Source organism: Bos javanicus, chromosome 24 (assembly GCF_032452875.1).
Source record: "Bos javanicus breed banteng chromosome 24, ARS-OSU_banteng_1.0, whole genome shotgun sequence".
Taxonomy (NCBI): domain Eukaryota; kingdom Metazoa; phylum Chordata; class Mammalia; order Artiodactyla; family Bovidae; genus Bos; species Bos javanicus.
Window position 1 is genome coordinate 45,275,194 of NC_083891.1, and position 23,516 is coordinate 45,298,709.

Here is a 23,516-nt window from a genome sequence, read left to right on the forward strand (position 1 = left end):
CCCCTTTATCTACTGCTTTAAGAGCCTGTCATAGATTGTGCATGACTGAGAGTAATGGTATAGAAAAATATTCTTATTCTGCTTTATTTTTAATTATACACTCACAAACACAGGCCCTTAACTGCTACTGAGAACACTGGGCCTGTAGCATACCACCACACAACCAGCTGCTTTTACCAGTGTGTCAGCCCTGGGAATGGGAACCCCCTTCCAGGATACTCTTTCTGGCACCCACCTGGTTATAAGATGTCTTGCCCTGTCCTCTGGTTCTGTCCTCTGTGTATCTCTTGTCTCATGAACCAGAAGGTAGGTTCCCAGCAGACAAGAGCCATATCTTCTTTAACTTGGTTTAGTACTCCTCATTAATTCACCAGTTGATAGATGAGCAGAAGGCAGTAGGATCAAAGATGTAAAAGCTTCTAGGGCGTTGGCTTCAGTTGGTGTCAACACCTGCCCTTGTGAGCCTGTTGAACCAAAAGGAATCTTGGAAGTCATTTAATCCAGCTCTTTGATTTTCCAGAGGAAGAAACTAACCCCCAGAGAGGTAGAGCGGCTGGCCCAGAGCCACACAGCTAGGAAAGACAACTGAAAATGCTGAGGAGAAAATGGCTCACTCTCACCAGCCAACTGTGTTAGCGCTGAAGAAAAGTGCAACAGAAACAATATTCCATCTCAAGGCAATCCTCACAGCCATTCTAGGCAGTAGGAACAAATGACAGAATTACCCCGATTTTGTAGGTAGAATAAACAAAGACCGAGATTCTGCTGAGTGGTATAGACTATATATTAAATTGGGGAGGTGGGAGAGGGGCAGAGTAACTGAAAAGCTGAGTTGGTCCTTTCTTAGTTCTTGGAAAGGGAAAAGTTGGGATGAATATGTTATGATGTAAATATGATAATAATATAATATGAATATGGTAATGACATGATATGAATATGATAATGATATGATAGGAATATGACTGTCATTCAGAGGAATTTGAATTCTTCCATGTAGCTTCAGAGAACAGAATGAAGCCCAGCAAAGGCAAAGAAAGAAAATATGAATCTGGGCTCAATAGGAGAGACAGCTATCTGATCATGAGAACTGTCACAAAGGAGAAGAAACTGGCTGAGGGGACAGTGGGCTTCCAGTTGCTAGAAGGGCCTGGGCACCACCAAGAAGACCCCAGATCTTCAGGCACAGTTGGACTGGATGGCCCCTGAATTTCCTTTGAAGCCTGATATTCAGCAGTTCTGTGCAAAGGGAACTTGGCATTGGGTTTCCTCTCTTTGAAACCCCTAGGAGTTGCTCCTACCCTCTTGGCTGGAGGCATTCTCCCAAATGAAGTCTTCCCAAAAATGACATGGAAAAGTCTTCCACTTCCTAAGGATGCGATGAAGAGAAATGGCCTTAGGTCATGTGACTTTCATAGGACCTGTGAAACACTTCCTATACTGTAAGCTTAGGGATGTGGCTCAGTTTCCAGAGAGTGTTACACAAACTCCTCTCTGGGTGATCCCTGAGGAGAGGCGGCTACCCACGGACCTCAGTGCTGGAGATAAAGCAGTGTGGAGCCCGGGGGATGGACTGCACGACCTCTCAAAGTTCCTGCCAGCCCATTCCAGCTATAATTCTATGATAAAACCATTAGAGGGTCCAGAGGTGGTTTAGCCTCATTTCTCCCATCCTGGTGATTGAACACATTTTTTTTTTAAATCCCATAAACCCTAAGCCATAATTCTTTTACAGCAGAGGGAAAGACAGAACAGTCATGCACAGTTTGAAGCAAGGGAGTTGCGGGGAGAGGTTAAAGGGAGAGGAAGGCTTGTTTAGATTGCGGTTGTCTTTTTTCTTTTGGGGTTGATGGGGGGATGTTAAATGTGAAGTTTGATGACTGAACAAAAGCAGAGCAAATGAGAAAAAAAGAACGTGAAAAAACTCAAACCTGCAGTTTTCTGATACACAGAAAGGAAACCCAAACTCTGCTCATTATGGCGCATATTTCTGGCAGATCATAACATTAAATTACAGCCCTGCAGCCTTGGCCAGGACTGGGGAGTTCTTCCCATGTGCTTCCAATTAAGCGCGTTTGAAGTTGCCCTGGATATTTATTTGTAGGGGATTTACTGCACAGAACGATTAAAGTTTGTTCTTGTTAGGAGTTTGGGGCTAGTCTGGGGGCAGGGGAGATGGAAAAGAAGAGAGTTAGCTAGGGAGAACGGGGGACGGCCAGGGTACCCCATGAATACGTGTGTATGTTAGAAAGTGCACACAAACACACACACAAGAGCCCTTTGTTTTAAACATGGGGAGGGTTCAACATCTCTGACCGTGATTTTGTTTATAGGAAATCCTTTATAATGCACGTTTAGTGTTTCCATATGGAATTCTCTTAGGATATTTCTCAGCACCACCCTCCCCCTCCCCCTTTTTATTTGGATAAGGCAAGAGAAAAGGGACTGTACATTCCAAAGATTCATAGTCATTCCGGATCAAATTCAATGGATTTTGGCAAGAGTTGAAAAACCCAGATGCAGGGCTTCAGCCTCCCGCTGAGCCGCCTCCAGCTGCGAGTGTCTGGTGGAGGCACTTTGTAAAATCATGAAAACCCTATTAAATTCATGAAATATGATATACTGTCGTTTCAGACTAACTTTCCATTGAACTGTCCATGAAGAGAGAATTTGGTTAACTTGCTGAAGAAGGGGGAAGTGGCCAGGCTGGGGCAGGGTGGGGGCCCAGAGGCTCTGTTGAGGAAAGCGTAGCGGTGCTGGGAATCCTAAAGAGGCTGCACACTTGGCGGGTGTGGAGGTCGTGGGAGCTCCTCCAGACCCCAGCAGCACCCAACTTTGGAAAGGTTTGACTCCTCTCAGAGAGGGGTGTCACCCTGACTCCCCTACCTGTCAAGTTGCTGACCACCCCACTGTCACCAGTGAGCTGTCAAGATGACTTTTTAGAGCACAGGAAACTTCAGCTAAACCAGGGGATACTGTTAGCTTCCATTCCCTTGTTTTACAGCTGAAGGGCCCAGGATAGAGGGAGAGAGAAGGATTTGCCTGAGGTTTGGCAAATTAAAACCCCAGGGCTCCTGAGTTCTCTCCACCTCCCAGCACAGACCAGGCAGAGAAGTTTGCCTTGAGCCCCAGCTCTCTCTGCCTCCAATCAGAGCTGCTGACATGGTTTTTTGCAAGAACTCACAGGCCCAGACTCCCCTCAGCTACGAAATGACCCATCCTAAAGGAATTGGACACTCTTAGTTCATTTCCTATTGAACTATAATTCACATCATAAACTATTACATGTTTATTTTCAAACAAAACAGGGTGAGGACTCCCTGGAGGTGACTTGGTTTTGTTTTCTGGAAACTGCCCCAGGACATGGCAATGGCAGTTCACATGTGTGTGTGTGTGTGTGTGTGTGTGTGTGTGTGTGGAGTTTGCCTTGCAGAAAGCCAAGTGGGGCCCTTCTTCCTCAGGCCTTGGCACCCCAGGGACCGAAGTCCAGACCTGTAGAATGGAAGGGTACAAAACATCATGATCACTTGTCATCCAAGCAGTTGTCCCTAAAATAGGAATGTCATACTCTGGGCAGAACATCTCTGACCCAGCTGTCAGGATTGACTTCAGGCATGGAAATGATCAGAATAAAAATTGACTTTAATTAAGCACGTATGGTGGCTTCCTAGGAGGCTCACTGGTAAGAATCCTCCTGCCAATGCAGGAGACACGGGTTCGATCCCTGGGTTGGGAAGATCCCCTGGAGTAGGAGGTGGCAACCCACTCCAGTATTCCTGCCTGGAAAATTCCATGGACAAAGGAGCCTGGTGGGCTGTAGTCCATGGAGTTGCAGAGTCGGATACAACTGAAGCGACTGAGCACGGCACAGCAAGCATGTACAGTGTGCTGAAGTACTGCTCTAAGGGCTTGCAAGAGTTAAATCATTTCCTCCTAATGAATAGATGATATAGTAATACTATCATCCCCATTTTGCAGATGAGAAAACTGGGGCAAATTGCCCAAGGTCTCATTAGGGACTAAGATCACTTAGCTGACATAGTCACTGAGTCAGTATTTGAACCTCAGCAATCAGGCTCCAGAGCCTAAGCTCTCAAATGACCCACTACCCTCCCCACCCCACCCCACCCCACCTTCCCCATACAAAAGCGCAGACCTAATTACCAATGACACTAAGGTCTTTACTTCCCCTCTTCTCACCTACCCTTCTCACCTACCGATGGAGGTATACTTTTTGAAACAAACAGTTCACTCTCGCCTTACCCTTTTGTTATGTAAGTACCCTCTGAGTGCGGCAATGAATTAAGTCACTAAGATTCTAAGCCTGGGCTTCACAAACTGTACTGAGCACACAAATTCCCTAGCAGTCTTGCTGAAATGCTGGTTCTTCAGCATGTTTGTGGAGGAGCTGGGGGTCCACAGTTCTAACAGGTGCTGCTGCTGGGCCATGGAGGCACTTGAGCAGTAAGGCTGCAGGCTATTCACCTGACTGCTTCCCTCCACCAACGGAGACATCCCCCAAAAGGCACGCGCACGGGAGGCAGCTGGGAGGGCCAAAGCCATTTCACTGACTTCACAGCTGTGACCCAGACTAGTCCTCCTGCCGCCTGTCGGGAGAGCCAACAGATTCCCAAGCTTCCAGTCTCAGGCCCTGGGACACCTGGGGAAGGTGCAGAGTCTTTGGGGCCATGAGAAGCCTCTGACTGAAATCTTTGCAGTAGCTGGCAACAGCCAGGGACCTGCAGGAACAGATTCCGGAGTCTCTACATCCCCGGCAGGGGCGGTGATTGAGTATGTGGAATCACTGGGGTCAGGAACGGTCAGCACCAATGCCTCTCCCACATCTTGAAAGGAAGCTGCTGGCCAAGGGACACTGGCCCAGTGTGGCAGTTTCCACCTTCTTGCTGGCGAGGTTGGACAGACCTTTAGCATTTCTGCTTCCATTTATTTGACATGTAAAATGAGAGGATCACACCAGATACTCTTTCAATCTTTCCTCTCCTTCTCATCTCAATCTGAGTCTCTAAATGCCTGTACAGTAAACAAAAACTCAGCCAACTGTCTGCATGTCTAAATATTCTGATGTCCTGTCGCCTACGCCACACATCAGGATATCAAATGGAACCAGTTTCCTTTCCATCTGGAGGCAGAACGCCATAAACACAGCTCCCTGTGAACCTGGGCACCCCACCCCACGCCACATTTTGAGAAGCAGATGCAGGAGGTTGATTCCCGCAGCCACCAAGCCTGGGCCAGAGACTGGAAGGTGGAACCTAGTCCCCAGGGCTTTGCTTTACAGCCCAAACACGCAGTATTGTGCCTGAGAGCTCTGAAGGCCTCCCTTAGCCAAGAGAAACAGGCATTTTAGAGCAGAAAGGGGGCAGCACTTGACCCCTGGCCTCCTCCATCCGGCTCTCTCTGACAAAGGGAGACAGGGCATCGTGGCCTGGTAAGGGGCAGGGGGCCCAGTGGATGGCTGGTCCAGCAGAGCTGGGCTTGGATCCTTGCGCCCCCAGATCTCAACCTGTGTGGTCGTCAGCGTCCCTGTGAGTGTCATTCCTGGGGCAACACACAGGCACAGAGTAGGGAGGCAATAAGGTGAAGCTATTCCTTCCTTCAAGCAACGTTGGTAATAAATCAGATACTTCCCAGATCTGTTCTTCAAACTGATAGAGTCCAAGGGTACCTCTGGAACCAGCATCATCAAACGATAAAAGATCCAGGGTTCTAAATCAGCACTGTTCCATAAAACAAATCATGAGCCATTGATGTGTGTCACATTCAGTCAGTTCAGTCTCTCAGTCGTGTCTGACTCTTTGCAACCCCATGGACTGCAGCACGCCAGGCTTCCCCGTCCATCACCAACTCCCGGAGCTTGCTCAAACTCATGTCCCTCAAGTCAGTGATGCCATCCAACCATCTCATCCTCTGTTGTCTGCTTCCCCTCCTGCCTTCAGTCTTTCCCAGCATCAGGGTCTTTTCCAATGTCAGTTCTTTGCATCAGGGGGCCAAACTATTGGAGCTTCAGCTTCAGCATCAGTCTTTCCAATGAGTGTGTCACATACAGCATTTAAAATTTTTTACTAAGAAAATGTTTTAAAAATTTTAGTGTATTACATCTTTTAAAGTAATAGTTCTAACTAATTTTAATAACATATTTTTAATTTAGCCTAATATATCTAAAGTAGTATCATTTCAACATGTAATCAACATTAAAAATTATTAATGAAAAATATCACATTCTTATGTACAAAGTCTTTGAGACTCAGTATACATTTTACATTTACAACATACCTCAATTTGGACTAGCCGTATTTCAAGTGCTCAATAAGCATGTGTGGGCAGTGATGACTTACCAAACAGGGTGGATACGGAAGAACTGCTTGGCACCCTGCCAGTGTGGTGGCGCTGCGTAGCATTTAGCTTCTCCATCATCTCCTACACCACCCCCTCAGCCAGTCCAAATAATAATCCTATTACTAACAATAAAGCCCTAAGAATAATGTTCTTAAATACAGTGACTAGGCATTTCCTCAGGGCTTCCCAGGTGGCCCTGGTGGTAAAGAATCTGCCTGGCAATGCAGGAGACATAAAGGGTGTGGGTTCAATCCCTGGATCAGGAAGATCCCCACTCCAGTATTGTTGCCTGGAGAATCCTACGGACAGAGGATCCTGGTAGGGTAGCAAAGAGTCGGACACGACTGAAGCAACTTAGCACACGGGCGTTTCTTCAATCTTAGGCAAAAGGAGTTTTAGAAAAGTTTTAGAAAAGTTTGCTATTTTTATTGTTCTCTAGTATTCGACCTAAAGAATAATGCTGGACTTGTTCTGCACATGCTACTTGAGGATTTTAACACCGCCCCTTCCCAGCCAGGCTGTCGCCCCTAAGCTCCTTCAATAAAAAATCTCCGGAACTATGACTGACCAATGGAGAAGACAAAAAAGAAAAAAGCACCTGCAGGAGCTCCTCAACTGATGAATGCTCAGTGTTGTTTACTTTTTTAAAATGTGATTTAAAGAAGGACCTTGAATACCAGAGCAGAGGAAGCTGGTAGGATAGACTGCAGGGCTACAGGATTTAGAACAGTCAGGGCAGTGGGGCCAGAAGGATGGCATAGATTATTTGCTACCATGGTACAGACTCCAGCGCAGGGTACTGGGCTAGAGGACTCAATGATGCAGAGCTTTAGGGGTGTGCTATAGCAATGAGGGATTGAAATATAAGGTATATCATAGAATGTTGGGCATTAGCTATGAGACTCAAGGGATTCTGGGGTGAAGGGAAAGCAGCGTTTAAACAGCCCATGTCCTCCTCCAATCGGACAGCAGTACTTCGGGTCTCCCGCACCAGCTTCATGGCGGGCCCACCTAGCTTTCTTCGGTCCTCATTTTATCATGAGGATTGCAAGGGCCCGCTTGCCATACCATTCCTCCCCTCCTCCTCTCTTCTCTCTCCTGGATGGGTTATTACTTCTGCCAAGAGAAGAAGTCAGGACAGATGGGTGAACCGGGGAGAGTGGGGTCTGTGATACCAGGCCCCTCATAACTCTTGGCACCTTATGAGTCTCTTCCTTGTAAAAATGTGAGTTAATATTTACTAGCCTGATAGGCTGGAGGCTGAACCAGATGTCTTCTAGTTCTAAATTCTGGAACTCCAGGAAACAAGCCAAGAATTCTATAGCCCAAGTCTTGCTACCAAAGTGAGACTCCTGCACATGGATTTCATGGCTCACCACCACCCTGACTCCACTGCCCTTGGCAGCGGTCACACCTGTCAGAACAGGCTCCTTCCAGGCGTCCACCTGCCATCCTTCCCCAGGCCACACACACACACACACCTACACAGAGATCCACACATACACACACACACTCTATACAGAGATGCACACATATACACACACCTACACAGAGATCCACACATACACACACACACTCTCTATGCAAAGATGCACACACATACACACACACCTACACAGAGATGCACACACACACAGTCAGTGTCCTCCCATCTCTGTCAGCCTTTAACCCCTCCAGAAACAAATGCTCCTTTCTTCCAGACATAACCCTTTCCTCTTTCCAGAACTTGCCCAGACATTTATTCTTCCATGAAACTTTTCTGCATTAATCACTCCAAAATCTGATCACCTCGTGTATTCAACCATCCCTTCCATAATTTTACCTACTTCCTCAACCACCTTTTTCAGCTATTTCCTTGCATTATAAAAATAATAGTATTCTTTACACCCTTTCAGTGTGTTTGCATATCTGTGGAAGTACCAAACATATGTTATACAAAAAGCAGGAGCTAATTTAAAATGAGCTAAAAACTGATCTCCACAATGTCCGCGTGAAAAATTAGTGATACTTCACTTATTTAGCATTTAACAATGTGGCTGACCCTGCACTAAGTACTTTATATGCAATATGTCAGTTAATCAGGAACCCTATAAGGTAGGTTATTTATATTCCCATTTTATAGAGTTTTAAAAAGCTATGGCATGGAAGGTCCTAGAATGTAAAGTAGGCTGACTTCACACCCCACAGTTTTTCTTCCATTCTACGCTATCTTTCCATTAACCAGTAACTAAACTGAGGGACACAGGCATTGAGTGATTACCTGAAGTCATATGTTGATGCCAGAAACCAGGTACTTTCCACCAAGTTCACAGGCTCTTTGAAGTTTTGCAATTGGATTCGCCCCTCCATGTGAGAGACATCTAGAAAACAGCTAAGGCTTTAACAACAAAGCCTCAGTTTCCCCTTCTTCAAGAAGAAAATAGTAGTAAGTACCCAGCAGTGTTGCTATGAGGATGAGAACTAAGAAGATTCTCAGGCGTTTCCTGGATGGACCTAAGTGCTCAATGGCAGCCTCCAGCGTCTTCTCTCCCTCCCAGCCCTTCCCTCTCCCTCCCACACACTCAGGTGGCATTGCAGGCATCATCATTTTTCAAGTTGCCTGACTCAGTCCTTGGGAGCCAGCATCATACTGAGCCCGCTGCCCCTAGCAGATGCATTAAGAAGATCTTTGCCACCCTGACAACCCTTAAGACAGTGCAGAAATGGGATCATGGGGCCCACGTTGCTCGTGCTTCATGGAAGCCCTCCTGCTGAGCCATGTAGATTACATCCAAGAAAAAGAAAGCCACACATCATCATGGGTGGAGGTGCGGGGTTGGGTAGAAGGGAAGGGGCGTTGGGGGGAGGAGGCCTCCTCAGCTCACAAGGACCCTCCCCCATCAGCCCTCCCTTAAACTCCACCTGTGCACCCAGTTTCCCTCTCCTATCCCTCCATGGCAGCATGAGGCTAAATTAATTAATGTGGGTAAACCATGTGGAAATGTTTGGCTTGCCAAGCGCTCTCGGTGAGTTTGAAATACTACTGGAAGCAGTCGAAATTGGCACAGCTATCTGGAACAAAATTGATCTCACCCCCAGGATTCCTGAGATTGAGTTTGGTTAATTGATACATATGCAGATAGAGCAGGATCTTCATTAGAAACTTGGTGGATATATTTCAAGCCCTTATAGGGGAACAGAGAGTTGTGAGAATTAAAAGTGATGGAAAAGATAGCAAGGATGGGGATTCTCCCATGATGTGATAAACACACAGAGAATTGCCCAAGAGTTAACGAGAGAGCTGGGGCTGCTGCTAAGTTGCTTCAGTCATGTCGGACTCTGTGAGACCCCATAGACGGCAGCCCACAAGACTCCCCCATCCCTGGGATTCTCCAGGCAAGAATACTGGAGTGGGTTGCCATTTTCTTCTCCATAACTAGAGAGAGGGAGTACTTATAAAGTGAGATGCACTGGGCTAGGTTGATTTGGGTCTCTGAGAGGCGAGAATCAGTCCTTGCATTGTAGGGACATGTACTTTGGCACACACATTGGTGGATAGAGATGTGCTCCCCTTCCCCAGACAGACTCATCTTTGCTACTGGCTTCTCCATGGGGCTCCTGATGAAGGAGGAAGAGGCACCTTCCCTAGGGAGTGACAAGACTGCAGGGGAACAAGAGGTCTTCTCCAGGCAAGATGCTGGGTTTGGTTCCCTCATAGCTGTTATCAGTTGGGTCAGCCAGAAAAATAGAACCTGGGGGAGCTTAGATAGATAGATAGGGACAGACTTATTGCAAGGAACTGGCTTATTGCTATGGGATTGTGAGGGCTACTTGGCAAGTCCAAAATCTGCACGGGACTCTCAAGCCTGCAGTGAAGCTGCTATCCACAGGTAACGGTTCTTTTTCCCCAGAAAAACTTCAGCTTGTAAGGCTTTTTGAATCAGGCCCACCCGGATCATACTTAGTCAGTTGATTATGACTTATATTATGTCATAATTAGATTATGACAACAACATAATCAGCTGATTATGGACCTTAAATGCACCTACAAAGCACCTTCACACCAACACCTGATAAGTGTTTGATTGAGTAACTGGGGACTGGAGCCCAGACAAGCCAATGCACCAAACTAACCATCACAGCCACCTGCCCTCCTCGCCAGGCAGCCTAGCTCCTCTATGGTCAGACCCTCAACCACCTCCTGAAGTCTCCCCTCCTCAAGTAGCTCCTGGTGTCCCTGTCCCCCAGGAATGGCCTTTAAGCTGTCTGCCAATCAACCCCACGTGAACCTCAAATAGATCTCCAAGGTGGCTGCCTGAATGACTTCTTTCTGTGCCTCGTTTCTCAAGTGAGTTGCTGAACTGTCTCTTGGCTCATCTCCTTGCCTCCAAGTCCATGTTCCCCAGTGAACTTCTAAGCTATGTATAAGGCCAGCCCTTACTGTGCTAAACCCCTTCAGAGCTCCCACAGCTCCAGGTGATCCTATAATTCTCCCCTGCCCACCCGACCATCTTTGTTGCGACCACCCTGTGCTTTCATGGTTTCTGGACCGAACCCACTCAGCCCTCAATCCTGATGAAACCTATGCTGCCCTCTGACCATCGCCCATGTCTTTGCCTTACCACCTCTTCCTCCCCATTGAAGACTAGCTCAGAGCACACCGTTCTCGGGTGTGGGAAGCCCCTTGTCTAGACTCCCTCAGCACCCCTGCTTCCCTGCACCGGGCACTCCTCTCTCTGTGGCATGACTCCCTACCTGCCATCTGCCCCTCCACAATCCAATGAGCATCTCACCTCTGCCCCCAGCCCCAACCCAGCACAGGCCCCAGCGTCTGTCTGGCTCACAAAGTGTGTTTCATCAATATCGGCTGAATTAGTGAACAAGATGTTTGCCGGTAAAATTACCCAGCGCCCCTCTGTTTCACCATCAGCTCGTCTAGCAGCGCTCCTCACTTTCTTCCTCTTCCCATAGTTCCATCTGAAATTTATTGGGGTGGGGAAATGATATTTTTCTTTTCTCTCTCCCTTCCCTGTCAATTTAAGAACTGTTTTGAGCAATAATAGTGTCATGATAATTTATGGCGTAAAAAAGTTATGGCCTGAAGCTGGGGCCAGTTTCAGGAACTGAAAAAGCACAGGAGGGCTGCAGCCAAGAGGGTGAGATGGGTGTGGTGGGCAAGGGGCTGGATGCTGGTCTGACGCGCCATTCCCTTGGAGGCTGCCAGGAGCCTTGGCAGGGTTCTCACAGAGGAGGTACGGGCTCTAGTTATATTTTAGAAATGCTCTCCACAGAGGATGGGCAGGGAAGCCAGCTACCCAGCATTTGAAAAGAGTGAGGGATGAAACTAGGCAGGGGCACCCTTGAGACCAGGAAAATCAGCAAAATTCCCGGTTCAAAATCTGGGATGAAAAATAGAAAACCTGCCCATACAAGCAGGTGTTCAGGCATTTTCACAGAGTAAATTACTTTGCAGTCCCAATCTTTGCTCCGTTCATTCAACAAGTATTATTTGAAATGTGATTTCTTATAAGTCTAGAGATACAATAATGAGAAAGACATGGTTCCTCCCTAGGGAGGGGAGTACTTCATCCCAGTGGGAGGGACAAACAGCAAAAAAAAAAAAAATGAAGGTTACTAGAGTGGTGGGTGGTGGTGAGCGTGTGGAGGAAAGTTTTGCTGGGGCTGCTATAGTAAAGAGGGGGCTGGAGGATGCATCTCTGAGGAGCCATGGCTAACCAGGGGAGGGTATTCTAAGCAGAGGGAACGGCACATGCAAGCGTCCTGGAGTAGGCGTGAGTTTGACGTGTTCGAGACAAAGAAGGAGGCAACAGGAAGAAGATGATGTCAGAGCAGTAGCCAGAGTCCAAGTCCTAGAAGCCAAGTGGGTAGAACACCTCTGAATTATACCTGAGTGAGCTGATCAGTCCCCAGGGGATTTTGAGCAAGAGTAGGTTTCCAGCTACATATCCGAAGGACCACTGACTGGACCGACTCAGGCTGGACTGAAGTAGAAGGCAAAGACACAGGTCCTGGTCAGATGGCTGTTCACATAACACAGGAGGGACGTGATGATGCCCTAGGCTTGGCCACCTAGCAAAGAGGTGATGAGAAAAGCTGATTGCACATGTGATTTTTAGGAGACGCTAATAGGAATAATGATCCATCTGGGTGTGGAGTATGAGAGAATGTGGGACCTGAGCCCCTCTGGGCCCAGTCTGTTTGGGCCACCATAACAAAATGCCACAGACTGGGTGGCCTATAAACAACAAACACCTATTCCTTACCAGTGACGTTGCTCAGTCATGGCCAGCTCTTTGAGATCCCATGGACTGTAGCCCACCAGGCTCCTCATGGAATTTTCCAGGCAAGAGTACTGGAGTGGGTTGCCATTTCCTTCTCCAGGGGATCTTCCTGACCCAGCGATTGAACCCAGGTCTCCCACATTGCAGGCAGACACTTCACCATCTGAGATACCAGGAAAGCCCCTATTCCTCACAGTTTTGGACGTTAAAAGTCAAAGATGAAGGAGCCAGTAGATTTGAGATGTGGTGAGACCTGGCTTCCTGATTCCTAGAGAGTTGTTGCACTGTGTCCTCATATGGAAGAAGGGACTAGGGAACCCTCTGAGGCCTCTTTCATAAGGGCACTAGTCCCATAAATGAGGGCTCCATCCTTGAGGCCCAATCACCTCCCAAAGGCCCACCTCTCAATTCCATCACATTGTGGGTGAGGCTTCAAAACATTAATTTAGGGGTGACTTAAAGACTCAGTCTACTGCTGTGAGTGACTGTCTATCTTACTGAGACGGGAGAACCTTGAAGGTTGGTCAGGTTTGAGGAGGTGCAGGCCACCCAATGCACACCCACCCAAAGATATGCAACACACCTTGTATTTTACTACATGGAATCTTCTATATATGGGCACCCATGCATTCACACAGCAGCTGTGACTCAAACATACCATAGAGACCTTCAAGCGTCTTCTGGTCAGAACTGAATCAGCAGAGGTTTGCTGCTCAGTGTGGATTTGCCCAGGCTTTCCAGCTGGCGGAGTGGTAAAGAATCCACCTGCCAGTGCAAGAGACACAAGAGATGTGGGTTCCATCCCTGGATCAGGAAGATGGAGTAGCAAATGGCGTGCGTATGTGCTGAGTCACTTCAGTCACATCCAACTCTTTGCGACCCTATGGACTGTAACACACCAGGCTCCTCTGTCCATGGGATTCTCCAGACAAGAATATTGGAGTGGGTTGCCATGCCCTCCTCCAAGGGATCTTCCCTTCCCAGGGATAGAACCTGCACCCCTTATGCCTCCTCCATTGGCAGGTGGGTTCCTTAACGCTAGCGCCACCTGGGAAGCCCAGGAAATGGCAACCCGCTCCGGTATTCTCACCTGGAGAATTCCATGGACAGAGGAGCCTGGCAGGTTACAATCCATGGGAGTCACAAAGAGTCAGACATGGCTGAGCAACTGACGGCACACGCATGTAGATTTGCCCACGTAGCTTATTTCTATCACTCGTTGCCCATCCTAATGTGTAATTCAGAGCCTCTCTTCCCTGTTTGAAATGACCTTTCTGCAGAGAGGCAAAAAGACATTTGAGACAAAAGGGCTTACTTAAAAGGAGCAAGATGGGGAGGGAGCAGAGCCTCATCACCATGAGGAGGGGCCAATGTGGAAGACTGGGTCCCCCACCCTGAATTTCTCCTATGGCTGTCTTGGTTGGTTTGTATCAGCAGGGCAAAATGATGACTTGTGGGGGGCCCTAGGCACTTGACTTTCATAAGTCCCTTCTTCCATAAAAAAAATTAAAAATTGTATTTTATGACTGCGTTGGTACCGAGATGAGCGACTGAACTGAACTGAACTGGTACTGAGATAAATATAATCCTGGCTGAATTATATGCATTTTTACTTATGATTTTTAAAGAAACTAAAGCATTTTTGTGGACCCTTAAAAGTATTGTGGGCTGTGCCTGCTATGCCCAATGGGAAAGTCACTCTGTGTACAGGAAGGAAAGGAGGGTGGGTCTGGAGGAGCTCTGGACATCAGAAGAGCCAGGCCCTCATCCTGATTTCTGGACAATGAGCTTCAAGAGCCCTGATCAGTCCCTCAACCTCTCAAGGCCTCTGTCTCCCCACCTTTTGGAGGGCTGGAATTTGACTATCTCTAGGCTATCTACTGGGCTTCCTCAGTGGCTCAGCAGTAAAGAATCCACCTGTAAGGCAGAAGACTTGGGTTTGATCCCTGAGTCGGCCCCTTGAAGGAGGGCATGGCAACCCAATCCAGTATTCTTGCCTGATAAATCTCATGAACAGAGGAGCCTGGTGGGGTGGGCTCCATAGGGTTGCAATGGTCCATAAGGCTGCAAAGAGTTGGACACAACTGAAGTGACTGAGCATGGACAGCTGCCTACTAAGCAGTAACTTTCCAAGATTCTAACTAATGTGCACAGACCTCGAGCTTCATTTTTAACTTTCTGACCCCAAGGGAGGGCTCTTCCCCTCAACTACAATATTAAACTTGTTTTTGTTTTCTGGATCTCCTCTCATCAAATCATGTGCTGGTGTGTTCAGCCACTGATTTCCAAAAAGCAGTCATAAAACCATAATGAGTATGGAGATACCAATGTGGAAATGACACAGAGAAAGCCATAAACATTCAAATAAATATATAAATATAAACAAGTCTATAAACCAAACCCTGGAGGTATTTTAAACACATAATGTAGCATTTATATCTCTTACTTTGCACAGCAGAACTTTCAAAGGAAATTCATTTAATTCTATTGCTCACACCCCTAACCCCCATCCAGGAGTAATCGCTAATAACCAGTGCAATTACCGCCTCCCTTCTGATCGAGAGTTCATTTCAAAAGCTCGTTCTTGAATTCATTATCATGATGGAAATGAGCTGAATCGCAGTGGATGTGACCATATGACGATCCCCTTGCTCTCCTTCCAATTGGATTCAGTGAGATGCCTGCCACAGCCCTGGCCCTGACCTGCCCTGTCTGTTGCAAACATAGCTAGTTACCTGTCAATACCTGGCCCGATTTAAAGAAGCATGTCCTGAGTTCGGAAGAGATCAGACCGTTCTCTATTTTGTTGTGAGCTCGATGGGTGGAGGGTCGCCCCTGGGGAACTTGACTGTAGCCCTGCTGCTCCAAAGGAGCAGAACCTGAGCGTTGGTCAGCACCTCCAGCTGGAAATGGACAAGATTCTCACTGAGCACGCCCCCACTGGCCCCCACTGGCCCCCACTGGCCCAGCTTTCAGGTGCTTGCTCATCCGAAACCCTCCCCACAGCCCCAAGGCTATGCAGGGTCAGATACAGAGCCTGTGGGGCTTCGTGCAAAATGAAACTATGGGGCCCTTGTCCAAAAAGTGAGAGAAATCTAAAATGAAAGTTACTCAAACATAAAAGTTTTTCCACTCTTCCTTGGAGTGGTTTTCTCGCTGTCTCACCTTCTTGGACTGTCATGGTGTTTTTATCTGATACTATAATGTTGCACCAGCCAGGTGAATGCAGACTCTCCCAGACACCAGGGGTTGCACCCTGCCACAGCACACAAATAAAGGCCCAGTGGCTACCAGATTCCCATCTCCCAATCCTCAGATGCACATACCTACCCCAGAGTTGAACCAAGCTCTTGACCCCAGCCTTTTGTGAACAGTGACCCCTCAAGGAAATGGCCACCTCTGGGCCAGGATTCACTTGGCCAAGATGCCTCGGGGGCATCACCCAGCTCTGACCTCCCACCCCTGGACCTGGGCACCTAGATACACCTGTGCAGAGAAGGCAGCAGCTGTCCCCAGATGCAGGGCAAAGAGGGAGAAGCTAGGCAGGGCCATGGGTACCCAGAGACAGGGGAGCAGTGAGGAGAGGCCAGGGGAGGCAGCGGGAGGTAGCACCTAGTGTGAGCTGAGGATCCAAGCCTCCCCACCTCATGACCCACTCTCCTATCAGACTTCACTCACAAAGCACAAATTTAAGATTTTTAATAACTTAAGGTATGTGAGTTATGAAGAGTTTCAAGATGGCAATTATAGAGCATCAAACCTCAAACCCAGACCCTCTTAAGCTCAAAAGCACATACCCTCGCATTGGTCGTGTGCCCATGAAGCTGACTCCGGGCCAATATTAACCACAACCTTCATTTTGCACATGAGAGAACTCATGGCCAAAGTCATGATGCTGGGAAGAGGGGGTGAACACTGAGACTCAAACTCAGTCATCTGGCTCCAGAGCCTCATTCTTCACCTCATCACTATGCTGTCCTTTATTCCAACAAATTTGGCTGGTCCTGCCCAGGGGTATCAGCACCTTGCTATGTCATCTTATGGAACAGGCAAAAGAGAGAGCAGACCCCAACACACACCATCGTACAGAAACAGGCACTCACTGGCTGTGTGACAATGGACAGACCCTTAGTCTCTGTCAGCCTAACCGGCCACATGCGGGTGTTGTGGGAAAAAACACTGAGTCATCGAAGTCCATTGTATGCAAGCACCGGGGTCATCTAAAATAGAGAAGACAGTGCTCGCTTCGGCAGCACATATACTAAAATTGGAACGATACAGAGAAGATTAGCATGGCCCCTGCGCAAGGATGACACGCAAATTCGTGAAGCGTTCCATATTTTTAGCAAGGTGAAAAGACAGCCTTCAGAATGGGAGAAAATAATAGCAAATGAAGCAACCGACAAACAACTAATCTCAAAAATATACAAGCAACTCCTACAGCTCAACTCCAGAAAAATAAACGACCCAATCAAAAAATGGGCCAAAGAACTAAATAGACATTTCTCCAAAGAAGACATACAGATGGCTAACAAACACATGAAAAGATGCTCAACATCACTCATTATCAGAGAAATGCAAATCAAAACCACTATGAGGTACCATTTCACACCAGTCAGAATGGCTGCGATCCAAAAGTCTACAAATAATAAGTGCTGGAGAGGGTGTGGAGAAAAGGGAACCCTCTTACACTGTTGGTGGGAATGCAAACTAGTACAGCCACTATGGAGAACAGTGTGGAGATTCCTTAAAAAACTGGAAATAGAACTGCCTTATGACCCAGCAATCCCACTGCTGGGCATACACACTGAGGAAACCAGAAGGGAAAGAGACACGTGTACCCCAATGTTCATCGCAGCACTGTTTATAATAGCCAAGACATGGAAGCAACCTAGATGTCCATCAGCAGATGAATGGATAAGAAAGCTGTGGTACATATACACAATGGAGTATTACTCAGCCATTAAAAAGAATACATTTGAATCAGTTCTAATGAGGTGGATGAAACTGGAGCCTATTATACAGAGTGAAGTAAGCCAGAAGGAAAAACATAAATACAGTATACTAACGCATATATATGGTATTTAGAAAGATGGTAACAATAACCCGGTGTACGAGACAGCAAAAGAGACACTGATGTATAGAACAGTCTTATGGACTCTGTGGGAGAGGGAGAGGGTGGGAAGATTTGGGAGAATGGCAATGAAACATGTAAAATATCATGTAGGAAACGAGTTGCCAGTCCAGGTTCGATGCACGATGCTGGATGCTTGGGGCTGATGCACTGGGACGGCCCAGAGGGATGGTATGGGGAGGGAGGAGGGAGGAAGGTTCGGGATGGGGAACACATGTATACCTGTGGCGGATTCATTTTGATATTTGGCAAAACTAATACGATTATGTAAAGTTTAAAAATAAAATAAAATTAGAAAAAAAATAAAATAAAATAAATAAATAAAATACCTCAAAAAAAAAATTTAAAAAAAAATAAAAATAAAATAGAGAAGACAGGCGAGAGAAACTGACCAGAACCATTGCCTCCTTTACGGGACTTTCCCCAGCCCCTTGCCAGGCAACTGACCCCAACCTTGAATCTCCGGAGAGGACAGTGTGCAAATTTTGTAATGCTTTGAACTGCTCAGTGGCCACACAGAAAGGGACAAGGTTGGACCAATTCACCACTCAGATCACTTTAGTAATGTTTTCTGAGTCTGGGCACAAATGCTTTGATCCCATCGGCTAATTCCAGCAGAGTTTTCTTCTGTACTTAGTATGATGGGCTAGTGATCCAGAGGATGCCCCCAGCCCAGCTGACATCTGTGCCACTGAGCAGATGTTTGCTGAATGAATACCATTGGAGGAAGAGTCTGCGTGATATTTTCCCTCAAATGCATTGATCAGACTGACCCATTAGTAAGCACTGCTTGGGGAACAAACACCAAATCTGTAATATTGATATCAGCCAGGGTTTTTGGCCTTCCTCAATCAATAGAAATTGACTAAAGGTCACACAAGAAATCCAGGCAAGGCTTCATTTGGGCCCCTGCTGCAGCAACAGGGAGCAAGAGCAAGTAACAGGTTCCCTTGTTTGTGGGCTTCCCGAGGGAGTGGGCAAACCTCTTCTTTATATGGGGTGAAGGTAAGGGTGTGTCCACGTGTCGGGCTACAAGGGTGGCTTCAGTGGTTTGCCCACCCCTTTGTGGTATATGGTGCAGGGGGTGTGCTTAGTACCTGGTTTTGTTCCTGACACCCAGTTTTTGCTCCCAACTCTTCGGAAGTGGAGGGTTTGTTTTTTGGGTCTTTTTTGTATCTTTTGGCCCAGAATTTGCCCCAACTGCACAAGCATGCAGTTATTTTTAGTCCCATATAGTTTCTTTGCATTTTGTTGCTCAAGGAGACATTTGTCCAGGTGCAAAAATTGCAGCACTGCAGCAAAGGGTCCAGGCTGTCTCAATTCAATGAGACACAGCCTTGGTGACCCTCAAGCTCTTGAGTCTTTCCTGCTGAACTAAAGTGCATGACATGTGCTTCCTCAGACATGGTCGGGGGCATTTCCTTTGGTCTTATCAAAGAAGCTGCTACTTTGGCAGGGCTGTCTGAAGGATCTGAACCGTCAGAGCTTTGTCACCGGCCACTGCAGCAACTCTCTCTAGGTGAGGGTGTGCATGGCTGTACAAGATGCCCAAGGGTCTCGACAGAGACATTCTGGGATCCGGGGGCCTGTTCCAGGAGTGTCGGTTCACTGCCTAGAGCAAGCCAAACACATCCAGAAAATTGCCAGGACTTCAGCTCCAAACTTCAGCCAAGGACGTTTAATTCACAAACTTTGCAAAGCTGTAGATGAGGCCTGTGACAGTCAGGGGTTGTTGGGACCGTGAAACAAGGCAGCACATGTGAAGTGCTTGGCACAGGCCTGGCTCACAGTCCTACTGAAGTGCCAGTCTCTGAAGGGAATGTAATCTGTCTCGGGGAGGGTTAGTGACCAGAATGATTTGCCACTCCTTCCTGAGGGGTATGGACTTCCCTGGTGGCTCAGACGATAAAGCGTCTGTCTACAATGCAGGAGACCTGGGTTCGATCCGTGGGTCAGGAAGATTCCCTGGAGAAGGAAATGGCAAGCCACTCCAGTACTCTTGCCTAGAAAATCCCACAGATGGAGGAGCCTGGTACAGGCTACTGTCCATGGGGTCACAAAGAGTCGGACACGACTGAGTGACTTCACTTTCTTTCTTTCCTGAGGGGTATTAGAGGCTATTATTTGCCCTAGAGAGGGACAGCATGAGGGCATTAGACACTCTGATGAAGGAAGTAGGAGGGTGGAAAAAGAAGTTTGAGGCAGGCTGAGGAGCACAGATCATGGAAACTGAACACTCATTTTAGCAGTAGACGTGGCTTCTCCACAGTCTGGCTCTGGACACCCTAAGGACAGAGTTAGTGTGAGGTCTCTGCTGTAACATTGAAAGCATCAACCCTGGAGATTTATTTCTGCTGCCACCAGCCTCCCCAGAGACTTAAAACATGGAACTCTAATGGGGCACATAGATTTCTGTTCCCTGGAGAAACTCGGGTCCTTACAGAGATCAGAAGACATAAAAAAAAAAAAAAAAATCACTCAGGGTCTTTCAAAGAGTTCTCCCCTTGATTTTTTGTTTCTTGAGGCCAAACAGCCTGTACTTCCTCCTTGTAAAAGGCAGACTCTGAGTGCTTTCTCCAGAGCAAAAATCGGTTGACACTCCCCGCTGATGGATTCAAACATTTTGACTGAACTCATTCAAATTCCCGTCAGTTGAGTCAATTGATGTCATATCAAATAACTGTCAGCACAACCAGCCAAGTCGATTAGACACCTGGTCTTTTTAGTTAGCTGAACTTGTTATGTCTAAAAACAAAAACAAGAAAAATCAAGATAAAAATAGCTGATCGATTTAGTTAGCAAATGACTAATAAATTCTATCAAAAGAGGACATTTTTGTCAAACTTCTTTGATTTTTTTCACTACTAATCTACTACATCTACTAAAATCCATCAGTTGTGTGTGTTGCGGGGAGGGGGTGCAGTATTGAACAGATATGTCAGCTTGCTGAACAAGCAGGCAAGTGAACATCAGAAATGAAATCTTCTGAAAGATGCCATCAGAATGGCCACAATATCATGCTCAATCATCCACAATAACGATGAGAAATGGGATCCTGCAAGAGGTTCGACAGATAACCCCTAATCACACAACAATTTTGTGTTGAAGACCATTTTTCCATTCTCCCTAGAAATTCCCCTTCCTGTCTCTCATTTGTCCATAATTGATAAGAAAATGGGGTGATTGCCTAGAGTCTGAATGTGCCTGGATTGCCCATCAACAAACAAGCCAATGGCAAGTGCACTGAAAACTGGAAGTTAGAATTTACTGGGCCTCCTTGCATGTTCTATCACACTGAATTAATTCTGAAAGATGTGATTCCTACCCAAGTCCAGAGGATCATGATAAACTCAGTGTTGAAAATAGTCAATTTTTGACCTGAAAAAGTGAAAAGTAAAAGCGTTAGTCGCTCAGTCGCGTCCAACTCTTGGTGATCCCATGGACTGTAGCCCACCTGCCTCGCCTATCCATGGAATTCTCCAGGCAAGAATACTAAAGGGTTAAAATCAGGTTCTTTCTTGGTTACAAACAAAACCTTTAAAGCTGGCCTTTGGCACTCTGCTTCTCTGCCTTTACTCCCCTCCCTCCCTAGCAGCTCCCCACCTCCTCCTAGATCCTGTCCCAGGATCCTCGGGGCTCTAATACTGTCTGAGAGCTGTCCCCAGAGGGGGAACCATTTACTAGACCAAGTCACACTGAGGGATGTTTGGCTCACTGTGCTCTTTCCAAAGCTGCCTGTTTTTCAACAGAAGGTACCCAGAGAGGTCTATGTTTAGCTCAGAAGAGTAAATTACTAATGATATACAGTGGTCCCTCCATACAAGCAGGGGATTGGTTTTTGGACCCCAGTGTATACCAAAATCTGCAGATGCTCAAGTCCTTGTAGAATGGCATAGTACAGTCTGCTCTCTGTATCTGTGGATGCAGATGCCACGGTATGGAGAGCCGACTGTAATTTCAGAGTCCAGGTGTCAGCAGACATGGTTTTAACAAAACCAGGTATTGTAGAGAGACATCTTGCTTAGAGAATCAGAGAGTATTCACTCTCAAAGATATTCATACAGAATTAAATGACCCACTTTGGTCTGATTCAAATTTTCCACTAGTCAGATTTTTCTCCTGGTCATAGACATTGCTGCAATGGGAATAAGCTGATTATTTATTGCTGGTCACATACCACCTACAATTCACTTTTCCAATTTTCCTGTGCTGCCTATACAGTGCCACTTTGTCAGTCCCTGCAGTTTATTGACTGTTTTCTGATGGCTGGGGTAAACAAATTACTTCAACAATGGCTGTGGTTCAAACAGGGCATTGCTTGCTGGGTTCTAAATGATGGACAGGTGTGTGAGATCCAATTGGTCCTAATGTCAGGAAGCAATCCACCATCACAGCGGGCAGGGTACAGTAACCCATCCTATCAGGGACATGATTTTGAATGGTACATAATATCTACCTTTTTTTAAATTTGAGCATCAGACAATATCCAGATCAAATGATTTCACAGATAAAATATTCCAAATTTTCAAGTCTACTTTTTTAGCATACACTGAGAATATACTGCACAGTAACAACTCCACTTTATAAATGCAATAAAATCACCAATAACCAAGAAGTTCACATTATTTCATTAAGCCAGAGTTCATTTATTGGATCTAGGGCAGATTCTTAGAGCATCTAGACCTAAGTCTATGTGTAACTCAGTGGTCTCTGAATTTCTTTACTATGCAATTATACCAGAAAATATTTTTGAGCAGGCACTCCAATATGGTTGTTTAATTATAATTTATATTCATTCACTTATAGCAACCAATATGCCAAGGCACCATACACACTTAGGTGAGGGTCATTTTTAATGACAGTGAATGTAAATCCTTTATAAAGTCAACTTCATAATTTTGACCCTTTTTTGGCCTAATTCTCATCTTGGCTAATTAGGTTGCTATTGCCTTTACTTCCTAATGTGGCTGATAATGAGTTTATAATCAGAACTGAGGAAACAATAGTCCCATCCCTTTCTTGGAATTTATGTGGGCTTATCTTATTCAATCTTTCTTTATAAACTGAAGTCTCTGTGCAGGTGTCATTAATTAACTGTCCATTTTGTGTAAATCCTTAAAAAAAAAAACACATAGAAGTTCTAGTATTCTCTAGCCACATCCCAGTGGACTGTCTTATGTACCCCTCCATATGAATACCTCCGTTTAGGAACCACTGGCTCTAGTTCATCTTAAAATACAGCCTTTTCTGGAGAGAAGGGTAAAGAGGGTCACTGAGACCAAACCAGACTTAAGGTCCTGCCCAGGAGTTTTGGCAACTTGGGGGCACTGGGAAGCATTGAAGAGTCAGAAGAGGATATGACCCTATTTACATTCTTACAAGATTATGCTGGATGAATCTAGGAGAATGGATCGAGGAGCATGCACAGATATCAGGAGGTGTAACAGGAGAAGTGATAAGGTTGCAGGCTTTTAAATGGAATGAAGTGGGCAGATTCACAAGATAGTAAAGATCTGGTTATTAATTAAACCTGCCCAAGGTTAAACATCCAGTAGGCAGCAGAGCTAAATTTAGATCCCAGGTCTCCTCACTCCCAGTACAGTGATTTTTCTTCTGATTTGCCATGTCAGAGAACACCTGGTCCCTCCGTTTTATCCTCCCTGGGGGAAGCTGGTGATCGGGAGCTGAGCCCGGACAGCAGCCTGCAGTTTCCAGGGGGGTGATGAAGGAAGGCAGCAGGAAAGGAA

General features: G+C 46.4%; 1 protein-coding gene and 1 non-coding gene across 2 annotated transcripts in view; both read left to right on the top strand.

Annotated features, from left to right (window-relative positions):
• The window catches only part of SLC14A2 (solute carrier family 14 member 2), a 508,248-nt gene that overhangs the window by 396,502 nt on the left and 88,230 nt on the right, over positions 1-23,516 (top strand). The window lies entirely within an intron of this gene.
• LOC133237884 (U6 spliceosomal RNA) lies at positions 16,873-16,979 on the top strand. Its single transcript, XR_009733394.1, has one exon. It is a non-coding gene; the product is annotated as a U6 spliceosomal RNA (small nuclear RNA).